At 46.2% G+C, this 18,912-nt stretch overlaps 1 protein-coding gene across 1 annotated transcript in view; it reads left to right on the top strand.

Annotated features, from left to right (window-relative positions):
* The first annotated feature begins 155 nt into the window (after window positions 1–155).
* Window positions 156–18,912, top strand: part of GRAP2 (GRB2 related adaptor protein 2) — a 103,428-nt gene continuing 84,671 nt past the window's right edge. The window contains exons 1-2 of the mRNA XM_088165283.1: window positions 156–4,048; window positions 4,474–4,536. The gene's annotated coding sequence lies outside the window, so the exon portion shown is untranslated. The remainder of the gene's footprint in view (window positions 4,049–4,473; window positions 4,537–18,912) is intronic.

Genomic DNA, 18,912 nt, shown 5'->3' with positions numbered 1-18,912 from the left:
AGGGGGCTGGACACAGCTGGGCTGCATCCTGTGCCCCTCCATCCTGCCTCTGTGGGCAGGGGAAAGAGGGGCACTGGGTTGGCAGGGAGCTGCAGCAGATCCCATGGTGGGACATGAGGGGACCTGGGGCCGCAGGAGCCATCGTGTGTGTGTGTGTGTGTGTGTGTGTGTGTGTGTGTGTGTGTGCGTGTGTGTGTGTGTGTGTGTGCACACTTGCACTGTTGGGTACCAGCAGGACCCTCCTCATGCCATGTAAATTACTACTCCGTCTGCTAATCAGAACTGAGTCTCTGGCACTGCAGCATTATCGATTTGCTCAGGAACCCGAAGAGGTCACGGATCCACGTTGAAACGTTGAAATACTCTCCCTTTTAGGCAAGGATGCTCAGGCACCTACCTACACGTGGGAGGCCAGGGAAATGGCAGCTCTCCCTGTGGTAGACAACACCAGCGTGCAGAGCCCTGGCTGGGGTGGGAAAGCACAGCAGTCACCCTCACACTGCTCATAGATTTGGAAGGTTAGTTATCATCTACCAGATGATGGCTCCATCCCAGCCTGACTGGTAAAAAAACAGCCTTTCCTTTTAGGCTTCTGTGGACACAGCATTTTAATGTCTATTTGTGTCGGACCAGCCTAGATAATAAAAAGGTGAGAGGGCCTGAGGGGAATTTGCAGTAATGATGGAGAGGGCTAAGGGTCTGGAGATCACACTCATATGGATGATTGACCTTGAGGGACAGGACACACTGGGGGTGTTCCTTCCCTCCAGCCTCACCCCCACTTGCTGCTGCATTCTTCTGCTCTGTAAATACCGCAGGAATCAATGCAGCAGCTAATGTGGCATTTTGACATCTGAGGGAGGATTATTTCAGCAGGACTGTATAAACCTGCTTCATCAAAAGCTCAGAGTCAGCAAGCAGATGCCACCTTGCAGCCCCTGCCTGTCCCCTGGTGGCAGCTTCAGAGGGTCAGGCCCCACGTGTGTGGAAAGCAATGGGGCTGCTGCAGCACTGCATGAGTCCAAGCACGCAGGTAGGGAGGGAAAGAGGCAGCCTGGCTGGTTGTATTGTTTGCTTTGCACTAGTGATGATGCAGGGGTATCATTTTCATGCTAAATGCTAATTTTCTGCTTTGCTGGCCTCAGAATAGCCTACATTCATATCCTTCATTGCAGCAATTAAAGGGCTGGGTGCTCGAGCTGAGGCACTTGTGATGAGCATGATTTTAATCAGTGTGCACGAGAGAAGGAGGAATGTGATTGCCCTGCTGCTGCTGTGGGAACACCAGCAGCCCGTGAGGGGTAGGAGAGCCCCGTCCCTGGTATGAGCAAGCTTCAGCTCAGCGCTGGACTGCCAAGTGCAGGTTTGCCACATCTTCCATTTCCCTCTCTGGTCAGCAATTGCTGTTTGACTTCAGCAAAACACTGCAACAAATCCCCTGCTCCCCTGCCTCATGTTGATACCGCCCTGCAAGGTGCCATACACAGCACAGAGATCCCCAGCCACGGCGAGACAGGTTGAACATCGCTTGCCTGTCCCCTCCGGTGGGGAGGCAGGGCAGAAGGAGAGGGCCACACTGCATGGGCAAGATTTCCAGGCGTGCCTGTAGGCAGAATGATGGAATTCCATAGGTCCCAGCTGTGACACAGCATCTGAGACTGGTCTGCATGGCTGGGCAGGAGAGTCCATTGGTGAGAGTGCCAGGAATGGTATTAGATATAAGTACTTAAGCATTTACACTGTTTGCCTAAATCATAAAGCTCATCCTGCTGGATATGCTCACACATCCCCTCTGCCTCTTCAGCTGGCTTAAATGTCCCTCCAAAGGGGAGCAGAGACTGTGTCCCTTGAATACTTACTGCTTTGCTTTTCCTCGGTGTGGCTCAGTGACCACGTTTGCAGGGAGGGCACCACCCTGCCATGTTTCCCAGCAGAGCTATTCCTCTCCCTGCTGCTGCCACAGCACTGTGGAGTCACAGCAGATAACATGGATAAAAAACCCCTGAGAGGTGGAGTGGGGAGGAACACTGGGGCTTGGTTTCCCATGTCAAGGGATTTGTATGTGCAGGGATACCTGCAGGAAAGGAACATCTAGGGAGAGACCAAACTTGTATCAACACTGCAGGAGTCACTGGAAAGGAAGCAGGGGATAATATTTCTGGGACTCTACAAGCTTGTCTCTACAAACTTCTTAGGTCATATTTCAGCTCTTCCTTGAATGTATCCCAATTCCTTCCTGCATGGGCAGGGACACATTCCACCTAGACCAGGTTGCTCAAAGCCCTGTCCAGTCTGGCCTTGAATAATTCCAGGGATGGAGCAAGTCCCTGTATGTCTCATTTCCCCATCCCAGGGCCTACCTACTATTTTAGGCAGCCAGAGGTGGTAATTGCAAAAACATGCATATCAGAGGAGTGTCTGGTTTTATTCTCTTCACCAGTTCAGAGACGATTTTGAATCTTTTCTCTGGATTAGCCACAATATCTCAATATCTGTCCTGCTCCCACAGGTAAACTTCATCACAGACATTTGAACATTTACCCTGTTTTTCTGGAGGTTTTAACACTGCCACTGCTCTCTGATCAGGCAGAAGGCTGGGTAGTCTGGGCAAACAGCCCCCACACACCTACAGCACAGCTTCACAGAGAGAAGGTGGGTTCTTTCCTCCAGTGACCTCACAGCTCGTGCCCAGCAGGACCCTCTGCCAGGCCCCATCTGACCTCTCTAAAAAGCTCCTCTTCTGTCTAGGTTGGCAGTCAATAGAGGAGAACAGACACAGTAGGCACAAGTGTGTCAGAGGTGTATGTTCATTGTTTAAAAAAAAAAAAGTGTTTTTGCCCAGCAGCATCTGAAGCAAGCTGCTATCCCTCTTTTCATCATGGATAGGTGGGCTTCCACAGCCCAGGTACCTCCAGGGCAGGAGATGCTGTCAGTGTGAAGGTGCCATATTTGGATCTGCTGCACATCCCAAAGGTCCATGCTAGGGAGAGCTCACTGCTGCACAGAGAAGGACCAGCAAGACCCTGGCCAGGACAAACGTAGGCTTGGACAGATAGGCAGCGAGTTCCCTCTCCCTCCTGCAGAAGCTTGAGTGAGAAGGGAGATTTCTCCCTCACACTGGCTGAGCTTTGAACTGTGTACTAATGACAACACAAGGAGTAGAGGAACTAGAGATTGACAGCCATGAGAGATTTTTGTTGCTGTTAGGACAGACCTCTCTTTGTCTCTTCTTCTGTCTTTCCATTTATTCTGCACCTCCCCCTTTTTTCTTCCTCCAAACCCTTTCCTCAAGCCTAACCTTCCTCTTCCCTTTGTCCTAGTTCTCCTTGTCTTTTCAGCAAGTGAGGAATTAAATAAGCCTCTGTGGAGACAAAACCAAATAGTAGATTCTCCTTGCCTCCCTGGCTAGGATATTGATGAAGTTAGAGAAGAGACATCTCCTTAGGGTGCTGCTTTTATTATATTATTTAGTCCAGCATGCACCAGGTCAGGACTTTGGGAGCATCCTTAGAGCCACATGCATGCTTGCAATAAAAGAGCTCACTGTGAAGTCCCAGAGGACCCACATACCCAGGCACCTGCCACCTGAAGTGACAAAAACCACAGTGCCCCAGGCACTGCCCCACACACAGGCAAGGTGGGGTCTGACCAGCACCAGGGGCTCCCCATCACTCAGACAAGGCCCACATGGAGACAGTAATGAAGAGGAGTGTAAGGTGCCAGCCTCAGGGTGTTTGTGTTTAGTAGGTAATGAAGGAACCTGAGGAGCAAATTAAAGAAGGAAAGATGCAGAGGAGGGGTTTCTCTGTTTTACAGCGTGCTTGGCTGGGGCTGTCCCTTGGTGCTGCTATCTTGTATCTGTGCCATCAGAGTAAATAAGCCTCCTCTTGTAAATGCTGACCTCAAGCTGTGCAGTAAATTCTGGTGCCAGCCAAACCTGTGTTCGGTTGCTTGCAGTGGTGTGTTCTTCTCAGTGTGATGCTGCTGTATTGCTTTCACCACAAGCACCAAAGGCTGCGAGATGCTTTCCTTGGGGACTCAATTCCAGGTATAGTGCAGCATCTGGCCACATTTTTTTATTGCCTGTTCTCACTTCTCACATTTCAAAAGCAGCAAAGTTTGCTGTTACGTGTTTTGCCATGTTTTTACTTCAGAGCCGCCTTAATCTTTGTGTTTTCCTTTCTCTGTTAATCTCAGGATTAAGGAAAAGCTGTAAAAGTATGATTTGAGCTTTTAGAAATATTTTCTGCTTTAAAATGAAAAAAAAAATAAATTAACCTGCAATGAGCAATCCTTTTTATTTAGAACTGAATTAATGAATTCCCACTGAAGATGGGCATGTTGGGCATTAATATATGTATAATTATGCAAAACCACTGTTATGCCTCTAATGAAAATTAGATTCTACCACTGAGGCTGTGTTTGGCGATAGTGTATATCTTCATTTGTGCTATATTTATTCTTTTTTCCTAGCTGCATGACCTAGGATTACAGTTGCTATGGCGATAAGACAGTTAGTGAAGGAAGGAGTGAAAGGTAAGTTTGTGTGTCTGCCTGTGCTGCGGGGGTGGCGAGGGGGGGGGAGGGCTGGCAATCTCTGTCCCCTGTGCCGTGTCTGCCTCCTGCTATTGCTGGCACTGAAAAGCTCTATTGCACAAGTGATGGTCATTTCTCAATAACTCAGGGATGGGTGTTCAAGCAGCAGAGCAAACTGGGCTGGTTTTTTTCTTCCCAGCAGTGTGTGTGCATAACCAGGCCATGGGGCTGCTGTGCTGGGACTGGGGGGAGCTGATCCTTTGTGTGCATCTTTGCTGCTGGCCTTGGAGGGATTTAAAGGTGGATTCTGGGGCTACTGGGGGCCAGAGTAAAACCCTCCAACTACCCTTCTGTATTTGTTGAGCTGCATTTGTGACCCTGTGTGCCCTGGGCTTGGGGCTGGAGGTGCTGAGCAGATATAAAAGATGTGTAGCTGTGGTGAATTTGGCAGTGCTTGGGTTAACAGCTGACCTCGATGATCTTAAAGGCCTTTTCCAGCCTAAGTAGCTCTGGTTCTGTGAACTTTGTCTCCCTTCAGCTGAGTTACATTACCAGCCCTTCTGTTGGCGTTTGCTTTGTGGTGCTTGCTGCAGGAGCCACAGCATTGCCCAAACCCTTCCAGAGCCAGTCCCGCTTCCAGACCTGAACAACAGGCTCAGGAGTGCAGGGGTTCTTTCAATAAGTAGTTGATAGTGGAGGAGGGTCCTTCCTTGGTGCAGCTTTCTTTGTTGACAAGGCACATGTTTCCCTGAGCAGAGCTGCCCAAACCTCTGTCTGTCTCAGCCTTAGCTTGCCCTGTATGTGTGGGAAGTGCTTCCCTGGCTTCCTGTCTGCCTCTCCCATCCTGCTCTCTCTGTCTTTTTCTTCATCCCTCCACCAAAATTGCCATCACCATTTGCTTTAGGCTCCTGGAATGGAGTGCTTACCATGGAAACTTAGGCTGACCAGCCTAGGTGATTGCAAGACTAATTCAGGCAGATTTTTTTTTTCCCTGCAATTGTTTATTTCAAAGTAGCTGGACAGCTTCTCTTTTTCTTTTTTTCTGAATGAACAATGGCTGCTATCACCAACAGCTTGAGAGCTTTTTGCCTGATCCTCCCAGAAGCAATGCCTTAGACACGTGCAACTCTGGGTCATGTTCTTCTCTCAGAAACATTATGAATTAAAATATTAACGGCTAGTGAGTAAGTCTCAGGCTCCCACCAATTGGTTTCTGTAGCCTTGACTATCTCCTTGGACTTGCTAAACTTTTAATTAGGTATAGATTTTCCCCCAGAGGTCTTTTGTCTTTTGTTAAACAAAGTTATAAGTGTTTTAAGAGTCTCTCCTCTCCTACTCTGCTATGCTTTGCATTTTTCCCCAAGTGAACTCTGCCTGTTGGCAAATTATAAGCAGTGCAGCCACTTTAATGCAGGCAGACAGTGCTCTCTCACTCTCTTGGACAGAGTAAGGAAAATGAGCTGTCTGACAGGGACAATCCTGTGCTTGTACTAGTCTGTCCCCTCGAGGAAAACTCTTCCAAGCCACTGAACTTTGCTGGGGTTCTCTTCATGCACAGTCACCCTCTCATCCACAGCAATCAGCATCCATCAGTGCCTGCAAAAATGCCTGTGCTTACAGAGGACTCCAGAGCTGAGGAGGAAGGTGGAAAAACCCCATGGGTAGTGCTCATTGGTGATTAGAGAGCAGGGGGAGTTCTTCAGCAGTCAGCTGGAGGTAAGGGTGGGAGCTTGAAGGATCTGTATTTTAGCCTGTTGGAGACCTGTTGCCACCCTCTCATGGGGGAGAAGATATCCTGGGGGCTAGTGCTTTTCTAGCTCAAAATCTAGAGAGGAGCTGATACCCCTGCTCCTCCAGCAGCGTCTGTCTTCCTTCCAAACCCCAGACATCATGGGGGTGAGGGCAGAACAAACCTGTGGGACTGCTTAGCAAGGTAAACTCTCTTGCATCTACTCCAAACCACAGGGCTCAGCAGAGCAGGGGCTCAGCTTTACCCCTGAGGACCGTTGTAATGTGATGTTAAATGTAGCCTGGAGATCAGGAATGTGATTCTGTGTGCATAGCCTGGAAAAGCAAGGAAGAATAGACAGCTGTACAAGGGAATGTGCAGCTTAGACAGACGAGAAGGAGCAGAACAAGCTCTCTCATGTTTTTTACTCCCTTCCCCGAGATGAGGAAAACAGGATTCTCTTGGGAATCCATCCTGGCTAAGTCCTGCTTCAGCTGTGCTGTATCTCAAGATGCCCTTGCACAGTAGGTACAAGGCTCAGCAAGTGGAGCCAAGCAATAATGAGGGATGATGGTTCATCTCATCTGGAGGTGTCAGGTTAAATCAGCCTCCACCCTACATCTAAATTGCTTCTCCATGAAAGGCTTTTTCAATCTCATAGGACACTCATTTATGAGGGAACAAAATCATTGAAGACCCCATATGCAGACTGGACACACCTCTTAGGGAAGTATGCTGCCTTCCTGGGGCCTGGGTTAAAGATGTGAAGAGAAAGCTTCCTACCCTGATATGGCCCTTGGATTTTCTTCCATTATTGATTTTTTTCAGGTAGGCAGCAATCAAGTTACAAACCCAAGGGCAGTCAAGTGAGACTTTGGGGACGACTGGTTAAAGGATGAGGAGCACAAGTAGTACTCTCATCTCTCCTTCCAGTTGCAGGGAATGATGAGGGAAGAAATGGGGAAAACCAGAAGATCAATACAATTCTGCTGGCAGAATTTTCAGATTTTGATCATGGATCGATTTACGTAACACCAGACCTGCTGGTGTTAGATACAGTGAACTTGATTAAAAAGGGCAAAAGGATCTTTTCACAGGAGTAAATCAGACTTGTGGAAAGATTGTAACTACCTTAATGATGGTGAGAATAGGGTTGGGTGTTTATGGGTCAGGATCAAGGGGAAGGCCAAGAAGCCAAATAACTGCTGCTTGTGCCATGGGTGGGTGTTCACTTTGCTGGGTAAAAACGCTGCTGGATGACCAACCCCAAAACATGCTGGTGAATGGAGTTGCATCCAGCTGGTGGCCACTCACCAGTGGTGTTCCACAGGGCTCAGTACTGGGGCCAGTGTGTTTCAAATCCTCACCAGTGATGTGGACAAGGGAATTGGGTGCTCCCTCAGTCAGACTGCAGACAACACCAAGCTGGGCAGGAGTGTTGATCTGCTTGAGGGAAGAAAGTACTAGAGTGGGATCTGAGCAGGCTGGAGAAAGGGGGGCTCAGGAGACATCTTGCTGCTTTCTACAATTACCTGAAAGAAGATCACAGCAAGATGGGGGTTGATCTCCCAAGTGACAAGAGGAAATGGCCTCAAGTGTGCCAGGGAAGGGGTAGATACGAAATTAGGAACAATTTCTCCACCAAAAGGATTCCAAAGTCCTGGAACAGGCTGCCCAGGGAAGCAGTTGAGTCGCTATCCCTGGAGGTATTTATGAGACATGTAAATGTAGCACCTGGGAGATGTTTTAGTGGTGGACTCGGCAGTGCTACATTAACAGTTGGACTTGATGATCTTAGAGGTTTTTTCCAACCTAATTGATTCTGTGATTTCAGCTATGAGATGAAGCTTGCCAAGCCATGATTCTCTTGCAGCAAATGTCTGAAATGAAGGTGAATGCCCATGAAAGGCAGGTTTATTGCATGACTCCTGGGGTTTCTGGTTAATGCATCAGGTTGCCTTCTAGCAGGGAAGTATCAGATGATAAGTCCTTCTAGGGGAGGCATTAAGCCTTGCTTGTGCTGTGGGTCCATCCCAGGTCAGCATAACAAGTCATCAACACCAGGCTGAGATCTGGCAGTGGTCTAACAGCTTTGGGCTTAGGCTTAGATCTGTCAGTGCCAGGTCAGAAAAATCAATACAGTATCTAGCAGTGTCTTCATCAGCCCCTGACTTTTGTACCTCCTCCCTTAGCCTTCTGCTGGGCAGTATTAAGGTGGGTGAGGTGTGTGTGTGCACACAAACCTGCAGTGCCTCAGCCAGCTGGGTTTAAACAGAGGGCTGGAGGCAGTCTGAGTGCTGTCAGGCTGACCTCTTCTCTGGAAGAAAACCTGCTGGGAAAAAAATTCCAACAGGTAATTTCATTATTTCTCCTCTTCTTCTGTAAATATTCAAAATAGGCATTTAAAGGGGAGCAGCTGCAGTGGATAAATCCTGAGTTGTCATTGTCCTTTCAGGAAAGCAGCCTAGTCAGCACTCTAGCATCCTTCCCCTCTCTCCAGCCCCCTGCCACCTCTGTGTGCTGCATCCTCATGCTGCCAAGATTCCATAAAGAGCTTATAGACAGGGATGCAGCTGTGCCTGTAATCCCAAATGAACTATTCAGGTGCTAAAGGACAGAAGCTGCTACCAGTTGTTACCAGCAGTTGGACTGATGCAAGGTGTTCATAGGGAGGGATTGTGTTGCCATCACAAGTTTGGTGGCTTGGAGGGAGGAGTGGGCAATGGGGTCAGAAGAGGTTGGCTGACTTTTACAGCTTCAGACATCAATGCAGCAGCATGGCTTCATCACAGTCCTCACGTTCAGTTCACACTAGTGCCATCAAATGCAGGCAGGTCACTTTGAGGGCCAACAGGTAACCAGGAGCTGTGGATGGAGTGTGAGAGTCCTGTGTGCTTGTCAGAGAGATGAGAGAGCTGGCAAATTCTCCTCATGGCAGGACAAAAGGAAATAGTGGCACATGGGAGGGTGCAGCTGGCTGATGAATTGTTGACCTCCTTTGTAACTGAAGTGTTTGCAGGCAGGTTAGCAGCCACAGAACATATCAAAGAGGTGGCAACTGGGCCTGGGGGTGTTTTTGCATTTTTGTTCTGTTTATTTCAAGAGCCATGAGATGTTGTGATGTCCCTTTGCATCAGATGCCTGTACTCCTAGATTGTCCCAGGTCATCTAGGTTCTTCCTAGGCTCAGTTCTGGACCAGCAGGGATATGGTGTCTCCTTACCCTCATGGGATGGGGGATGTGCTGTTTGAGAGCTGCAGTGAGTTGGCAGGAAGGACAGGCTTGTACACTTGCTTTTGCATTTCTATTCCTTCCTAGTCAGCAGGAAAAAGTAGCAGAAACATCTTAACCTGTTTGTTTTTGTAGTGCATCCTTTTTCTTTATCATGTGGAGAGATGGGAAGAAGAAAGGGATGCAGGAGGGACAGATGGGAAATGAGGACTCCAGTCAGCTTTAGTCTTCTTTAAATATCAGTTTACCAAGGAGGGCAACTCCTGTGGCTCTACTGTATCTCATGAATTTGTTTGTGGTTTGAAGCACACAGATCATTTTGAGTGCTGCTTTGTTTATAAAAATTTGAGAAAAGTTCAATCCATGTGAAAGATGCAAAGCCTTTCTTAACCCCAAAATAAAGGGAGAGAGTTCAGAACAGCCTACCCTGCAATGTAGTAATGTACCCGGTAACCCTTGTACTCACTGCTAGTAAAAGTGTTTGACGCCCTGGGACTCCTGCTGAAAGCAAACAATTTGTGCTTAGACATTGATGGATGTTGGGAGTGTTTGGTATCTCTTTTCCTGTATCCTTTTAAAGCTCCTGTTGTCTTTGTTCTTTGGCTCTTATGTCTCAGGATAAGTTCTAATGGTGAGCTTTTCCAAAAGTGAGAGAGAAGCAGCATTTCACCTCTCCCTATATCAGCCTCTTTGGCATGCCTAAAATATAGCACCTTATTCAAAGGACATCTGATTAAATTAAAAGATGGCAAGCTTGGAACCAAGCTTCAGATCATTGCTAAGTAAAAGCATGCTGTAAAACCAACTCCCTGTTCCAGCACACCACTGAAAGCAAGACCTCTTCAAGATCCATCTGTGCTTGATGTGTGAAGGCTGACTGAGAAAATCCAGATATTTCAGAACATGTAATATTTACTGATATTATGCTAAACTCTATGCTTCAGGTCCTTGGACAAATTCTATTTACAAGAAACCTGATAAGACTAACACAGATCAGTGCTTTTGCATCATTTACTTTCTCTTTAGCATCAGGCAGTGGTCACAGGGTGACCTAACTGTGTGAAGGGCTTGACCTGGGACAGTAGAGCCATGCTTTGCCAGGGAGCTGTACGCCTTCTTCCCTTCCTCCCACCTTCCTTCTGCCTGCCAGAGATGTTTACAGGGTCATGAACTGAACTGGAGGTTGTCTGAGCCATGACAAGGTTTAGAGCTTCCTGTTACAGATGAATGAGCAGCTGACAGAGTAAATGGAGATTGCAAGGTTGCAACAAGGACCTCAGGTTGGATAATTTGTTCATCTCCCAACTGGGGGCAAGTTGGGGTGCCTGGAAAGGCGGGGGAACCTTTTTTGGAGGTTGAACCTTTTTTGTTACTGTCTCTCAGCACCGCCCTGGGAACCAGAAGCAGCTTCCATGCTGGGGTACCAGGGCATTTCCAAGACAAGCTAAACCCCACCAGCTCAAAAAGCAAACCAAATAGCCTGTAAATTAACGAGGGAAAGCTGAAATAACTGAGTATCAGTGGCTCCATTCACGGGTCCTGAAAGGTGGCTGTAATGATGTCACACTAGTGAGGACAGTGCAAGGTGGGGAAGAAGGATGGGAAGGGAGATTTAGGGTGGTGAGAGCAGATATAACCTGGAGTAATGATGTGAGAAACAGAGCCTGCGGATCAGCAAGGGATTACTGCTTTATTAACCTCTGGATTAGTGTCCCAGGGCCAGAGAGTGCAGAATAGACTGTATTGAATTATTCCTTATCTGTTGGTGCTCACTGACTCGTGTCTGTCCCAGTAAGCTCCCTGGCTGAGGAGGTATTTTCTGTGCTCAGGATGGTGTGCCATAGTAAATAGCTTGGAAAGGGATGGCTTTTAGGAACGAGAAAAGCAACATGGAGATGAGAAATTATAAGAGGGCTTGGAGGTGAGAGTCACATAGCAGTTGTTCTTCCTTGAACTGGAAGGGCTCTCTTATTTCCAGATCAAGTCTCTCTAGACGTAGCAGAGATCTGCAGTCTTTGTGATCGCTTTTATTCCAGCACCTTTCCATGTTCCTATTTATTCTTCAAAGGTGAATTCAGACCAGTCAAATCTACTTTGACTACAGGTTTAAAATGTCTGGGCATATCATTTTAATCACAAAAAACAGTCACCTTATTGATATATCTGTGAATGAGGAAGAGAAACAGACTGTGTAAAGGAAAGAGGGCAAATATACCTGCAGCTGTCCTGTAATTGTATTGTGAGGCTGGAGGAGGCAAAGACAGAGATGAGGTGGCAGAAATGAAATTGCTTCAGCAGGGCCTGCACCTCACTGTGAGCCAGTTCCTCAACAGAGAGGAGTGTTGTGATGAAACACCAGCCCAGGTATCCCATTCACTTCTTGCCACAAGCTGTGCAATGTTCTTAGGGAAAAGGACATGCAAAGTGGCTTGCCTGGGCAACCTCCGGTCAGGAAGAAGGATGAATAATACGTTGTATTTCTACTGTCTTATGTTTCTGCAATCTTCTGAGCCTGCTGAAAGTGTAAAGAGGCTAGGGGCTACCTGTAAGAGGAGTTCTGGAAATGATGTGATAGGCCATTAGAAGTGCAGTGTATTGTAAGATAAAGGAAATTCGCAATGCAGGGCTATTTCTCTTGCTCTGTGAAATAGATTTAGGTTCTGCTGTATCACGGGTGGTGCTACACTCATGTTTTAAGCCTTTAGTTGCAAAGGAAAACCTCTACATGGGAGCCACTTATAACTCAATGCACTTTGAGGCTTGAAATGGCCAATCACCAGAATTAGGGCTTTTCAGCAGAGCTGACTCCCCCAGACATCCATCATCAAAGGTTTCTGAATAATGCTGGTCACTTGAATATGTGAAATTTGTTATGATGCAAATACTTGAGAGCTGGGCACTTGAAGGCAGTGAGGAAAATTAAGAGCCACCCAAGAGCAAGGCTTCTGCCTGTAACATGCATTTTGTGATGGAGAATGCAACAGAAAATTTCTATAGGAATAACACCAATTACCATCGTAGTTTTGGATGAGTGTGGTGGCCTGTCAGCAACCTTTGTGCAGATCTCCCAGCTCCAGAAGCTAGAGGGGGTCATGCACCTTAACTAACTAATGTGATCCACAGCTGGGAATATAGTCCCACCTTCTCCACAGTCATGCTGGCATATGAGGGACTTCATTCCCTCTTCATTCAAGCTATTAACTACAGTATTTAGAATAAAAGTAATGACATCCTGTAGCCTGACTGGCCCCTCTCTGAAACTCTGAGTGCTCCTAGCCCAACAGAAGTGTTAGAAGCAGTTTTGTGCTCTGGCTATGCTCATACTAGCTCTTGAGAAATATTAATCTTCACCAGGCTGCAGTGACTGATGCTAAGCTTTGAGGAGACTTTTGGGGAAATGCAGGTGATTCAGAAATGAATGTTGATCACTCATGGGTGTCGTCTGGGCCTTCTCTAATGCTAGTAGAGACATTTTGCTGCCAGAGGTGCTATATTTTCATTTAGAGGTAAATCAAATGCTGGGTTGTTAGTGATGCTGTGATATCTTCCCCACGAGTTTGAATGCAATCCTCAACATTCTTCTGAATTTCACTTAGTGAGAGTGGTGTTCTGCTGACTTGGCATTTGTTCTCTAATCCAACTAGAACAGTTGCTTTTCATTTTCCTCTGACTTTGCCATATAGTTTTATTGTCTGTGGTTATACAACTTAGTTCTGAAGTGAAGCCAGCTATATTTCAGCTAGATGAATGATCCCTATATAATATGCATATATGACTGCAAAGCACTCAAATAAAAGATGCTTAAAACCACAAGTTATTATTTTGCCTTTTCCTGAGTTTTGCGTTGTCACATGTTATTTAGGAGCTTTGCTGAGGTTCTGTCTCAATGCATTGCTGAATGAAGTGTTCTGAACAGTCTTGGGACTGCTGTTGCGTTTTATTAATTGCCTTTTACAGGTTGTGTTTTCCATCTGTTTTTAAACTCCTTGTTTCACAGACATAATGAAAAACAAAAGTTTTAAGCTAAAGTTTTACCTACCAAGGCAGAGAGGGAAAGAAAGCTCAGCAAAATATTTGGCCAATCTTAAGCTCACTGTTGGGGATGATATCATACCAGAGACTCCTCACAGTGGGGGTTTAGGGTACAGGAATAATAACAACTGAAAAGAACCACAGTGCACAGTGTTCCAGGAAGGACAGAATAAGCCAGTCACCCATCTGGGTCTCTGACAACTTCTCAAAGAAGGGTTTTGTACACTGAGATTTGTTCTGACAGCAGTGTTTTGAAAATGTTTAGGACCCTTGCCATCACATTTCTTTTAAGTCTGATTGCCTTATGTAATGAATTCTCAGCTGTTGTAAATTGCTCCCATTTCATCACTCCAGTGACATCTCAGTACATGGGCAGAGGATTAGCCCTCTACTTCCAGACACGTTGCCTTGTTCTGGGTTGGGGTCTCACCACAAGTCGTCATGTGCTGAAGGGAAGACATAGGTTTATGATAGGTTATGGTGAGGACTGATCTAGTAAGTGGAACTCATTTATTCTGGATTTATTACTAATTCCAGTTTCTCTGTATGGTTCTTGTCTCAGTGCACATTATCTTCTAAGACAGAAAAGCTTGTAGCTACTGAGACCTCTGTGCCACCCTTTGTAAGAATTGGGATGATATTGGTTCTGATGTACTGGCCAGAACTACTGTAAGGAACTGCACTCATCCTGCCAGAATTGCCTTTGTAGCTATATAATATTCATCTCTGCTGCTTATCATAAGGCTACTCTCTAATACTAATGTGCTGCAGTGTTTTATCATAACTCAGGTGTAAGACTTTCTCTGTGAAAGACCCTTTGAAATGTCCTTTGGTATCCATTAGTGTGAAATGTGCCATAGAAATGTAAATCATGTCACTGACTGCCAAGGAGCACCTGGCCTCCAAAGAGTGTCCTGCATTACTGAGCAGAGGAGAGAAGAGGCCAGCAGGGCAAGGTAAAAGAGAAACTAGATTTTTCTTTTCACTTAAAGGACTCTTACCAGCAGAATGACATTCAATGCACCCCTGGGATTGGAGAATCTGAAGGCTAGGGCCATAGTGCTGCTCAGCCAGAGGACTTGGAGAATGTACTGTTGCCCTTGCTCGTGTGACACGGCACAGGCAGAGCTCTGTCACAGGGTGGGCAGCTTGTTCTCTCTGTGGATAATGATTCCCACACGCACAGAAGGGTTTCACTCCCTTGATGTACAGACACTGTCTCACAGTTTTAGGATCTGAACTGGAAAGGCTTCCCTTCACTGGTAGCACCAGGGAGTGCAGTGCTGAAGCTCCCAGCCTGGCTTGGTAGGAGTGGGCTCAGGCACACACTCAATAATCATGGTGGAGTTTTCCTTTGTTATGCCAGCCCAGACCGAGCTCATCTGACTGCACACAAGAGTATCAGTGTATCTTCCAGTATGCAATGTAATATTTCCTTCTGTGTCATTGGCTGGCCTGCCCAGAGGTAGATCAGGTATAAACACCTGACACACCTTTCAGTGCCCCTCTCCAAGCCAATGATGATGTCCTGTGATGATCCAGGAGCAGCTCACCACTAGATGATTGGCACTATGAAACAACAGAGTGCTAGAGTTTGAAAATTCCATGATTCAGTTTCTGATGTAGTTTAGTCAACTGCCAGGTTGCAAAGTTCAGACTGGGGCATCTCTTAACCTGTGCCAGAATGCTCTGAGTCATCTCTGCAATAAGTTTAAAAAGACATTTGAATTTTTTGTAAATTTTATATTCTCTTCATCCAGTCTGAACTCCAACTTACAATATTCACCCAAGAAATGTTATCACTGAAGAAGCCTTTGTGTTGACAAGCTGCATATTTCCCTGAACGGTATCCTATTCACATCCTTTCACCATATTTTAATTTTTGGCTGGCTTTAGGTCAGGTGGGTAAATTTACTTCTTATTGCTTCAAGGATTCCAGTGCAGATATAATTTTATCAATATGAAGTGCTACAGTCTACAGCAAAACTGGCCATCACAAGGATCATGCACTGAGGATATTTGCTATGAGGCCCCAGAATATAAATTCTAATCTTCTAGGGTAGACACAGGCTTCAGGCTGTCCTTAGGCTAAAGGAAATATGTTCAAGTCTTGCTAAATGGAGCGTTTTCCAGTGACATTGGGAAAGCAAAGAGTGGAAAGGTACTTGGCCTTTATATCATGTATATCTTGAACCTACCGATGCATGCATGTCAAACAGGAGATGTGCAGGTATTTAGGCAAGAATTCTGATTGATTCAGCCTTTCAAATGTCTCCCTAAAGGAGTTTGCTTGAAGCCATATGACCTTGAAAGTGGGAGCTCCTAAAAATGTACTGCCTAACATCTAATAGTTGAATTAATATAGATGGGACAAGTGTGGACTGTGCTATGAATGAGGATTGTTCACTCCATTAGAACTCAAGCTTATCAGAGAAGGAGCCTTTCCACTTGGCAAAAGTGTTTTCCACCAATATTCGGCATGTCCATCTTACAAGATGTCACAGCTGAGAGAGAATTTGAAAATATTATTCTTGCTCACATATGTGGAGCGTATCATATAAAGATTTTGGTGCATCTGCAGTGTTTGCTCATTGATAAAGCTACACAGATTATTTAGCAAAGACTGTTACACTCCTGCTAATACTGTATGTGCTTCTAATATGTCAAGTGTTATTAAACAGCTCTGGTGTTGTCAGAGACCAATTTTTATGAGAGTGGCAATGAGATACTCCTAATCATGTGTAGTATAATCCCTCCTTGTCAGGAGAACATATTTTGCCTCTGAAGTAAACATTCCTGCAAAAGTGGAATACTGTCTTATACTTTCTCTCAGCCAGCTGGCCCTTATGACTGCACAACTGCATGTGTACATGTGCATGCAGTGTGGAGAATTGGCAACGCCTATGTGGTAATGATTTTAACTAGATTTGCATGCAATTTTGAAGCTTTCTAAATCCCCTCAAGTAACAAAGTCCATTCTCTTGATTGTTTGTTTGTGTGATATGTGGCCAATAAGCCATATTTCTGGCAATTGAAAGCTCTTTGATGAAAGGAAACCCTAATATCTACTGTTTGCATTTTGCAAATGCTTCCTTCTCAGGCTCTATCTGAAAAGTGGCATGGCCTAGAAGTTCAGTTTTGCAAGAATCCTTGATGATATGCTGATGTGAAGTGTGACTTCAGATCAACTTAGGAAATGGGGTTTTTTAAGCATTTGTCAAGGTCTCTTCAAATTTCTGTAATACTGATTGCAGACCTTAAAGGTAGAAGTTTTCAGAGCATCTGGCACTTATCTAACTTTTCTCATCCTCACCTGTTTAGTTTTCCACAGAGCAAACTCTGGACAGCAGCAAAGCTTCCTTCAAGACCCTAAGTAGAAATTGTTCCTTAGGCTGGTGGTGCTGGGCTATGGAAGAGGGAGTGATGTTCCCAAACCACAGAAGCCCTGGCTCTTGGTTTACAGATCTGGCCGTTGTTCAAGCTGCACTCTTGCAGACAGATAATGTCAAATTCCAGAAGCTGAACACTTGGGTCCAAACTGGTTATGTGTTCTCCTAGAACTGCCTGTGAATTTGGGGAGCTCTTGCTGAGCCCTTCTCCTTTGACAGGGGACTCCTTCTCTCTGCCTAAGAGGTAGTGGAGTTTGTAAACAACCTTAGTCCAGTTTTACATTCAGTGGAAAAATTAATGTCTAATTTCAGATTTCTCTAGATCTCTAATTTCCTGCACGAAATATTTCTGCAAAGTGGATTCAGGAAAATGTTCCTTTTGCTTTAACAATCTCAGAAATAATTTCAACTCTGTACAATTCTTCAACAACTGGAACAAGGACCAGCACAAGAGGCTGAAATGGCATGAAAATAATGTTTTTTTTCCTGTGTGTGTTATTAACAGTGTATCTTGTTGGTGCTGTTAGATAAAAAAAACAATGTTATTTTTTAAAAGGAAGCCATACTGCAGGGGAAAAAAAAAAAATCTCCTTTTCCTCTCATGTACCAGCTTCCAGTTGGGAATATATTGGAGAAGAAGAAGACCATGTTCTTCTAAAGTGGAGAAGGAGGGCTAGGGGAGTGTAGAGTAAGAGAAAGTATGAGGATGTACAGATTGTATTCTGTATCTCTTATGCCTCAGATGTTGCCCTTCACAGCATTGCTTTGTGTCCCCTGCAGCTGTGCTCTGAGCTGAATCAGAAGCTGCTGAAAGCAGCCTGGAGTATTCTTTCTCTTAATAAGAGCTGATGCATATCCAGCCTGCTTTTCTCTTGCTTTCCCTGCCTCCCCTTCCAGCAGAAGAGAAAACAGGAAATTGAGTGGGTGGTCTTCCCTGCATAATGCCCTGCAGCCTTCCTTGGAACTTGCTGCTTAGCCCACTCACACCAGCACTACAGTTTAGAGGCAGGAGCAGTTTTGTGGTAGAACATGTGAGCCAAGCCAGGGACTGCAGATGTCCCCATGTGAAGGAACAAGAGGACATCCCCACTGCAGTGTCTGTGCCCTGCTCCTTGCCCACGCCTCACTCCCGGTGGGCTGTGGCCAGTCAGGCACTGGTGACCCCAGCACGGCCACCTCACACTGTGTCAGTGTGCCCACTGGGACACAGCTGAGGTTTCTCTAGACAGTGGCAGGAAGCCCAGCTGCAGCCCACAGAGGTGTACCCCAGGCAGATTAAACCACAGAGAGGAGCTATCTGCCATGAGAACACGGAGGCACAGCCGTGTGTCCCTACATGTGTCCCGGGATCTGTCACCCCAGTGGAAGCCAGGCTGCATGGGCAGCAGCCATATCCCAGCTGCAGCCCAGGGGAACAGGGAGCTGAGCAGCCCATCCACACATATCAGTGAAAACAGTGTCCCCTGGGCCAAGGCACGGAGGCTTTGTTCCACTCTGTAGTGCTGCTGTCCCCTCCTCTGGGGATGGCATTGTCACTGCCATTGTCAGGGCTGGCTGATGGCTCATTGCATGGTGGAACACAGTCCTTTATGGCCAGACATTGGGAAAGAAGCCTCCTAAGGGAAGGTCATCATTGTTGGCACAGCTAGGGCTGAAAAAATGTCATTGGGAGAAGTGGCCAAAACATGGTGGGGAAATAAAGAAATTTTTCTTCAGTTCTTTGCCAGGAGATGATGTGATTCTTCTGGTGTGGGTTGCCCTTTGAGATAGGGGGACATCAGAGGCCTGAAGATCTAGACATGGTTCTCCTCTTTGCCAAAGGACACCCAGCTGTGTTGTTCTTGGACCTATTCTTTCAGCTCCACTCATCTCCAGGATATACAATGAGATAACTTCCCAGTGGAAGTGCTTTGGCAGGCTAAATTCAGTGGTGCCAGTGATGGCACAGAGATGATGGAGGGCATCAAAAGAATGTGATTGATTCACCAAAATTTG

Source organism: Sturnus vulgaris, chromosome 5 (genome assembly GCF_052056855.1).
Source record: "Sturnus vulgaris isolate bStuVul1 chromosome 5, bStuVul1.hap1, whole genome shotgun sequence".
Classification (NCBI taxonomy): Eukaryota; Metazoa; Chordata; class Aves; order Passeriformes; family Sturnidae; genus Sturnus; species Sturnus vulgaris.
Note: the sequence above shows the minus strand (reverse complement) of the source record. Positions and strands in the feature narration are given on the sequence as shown.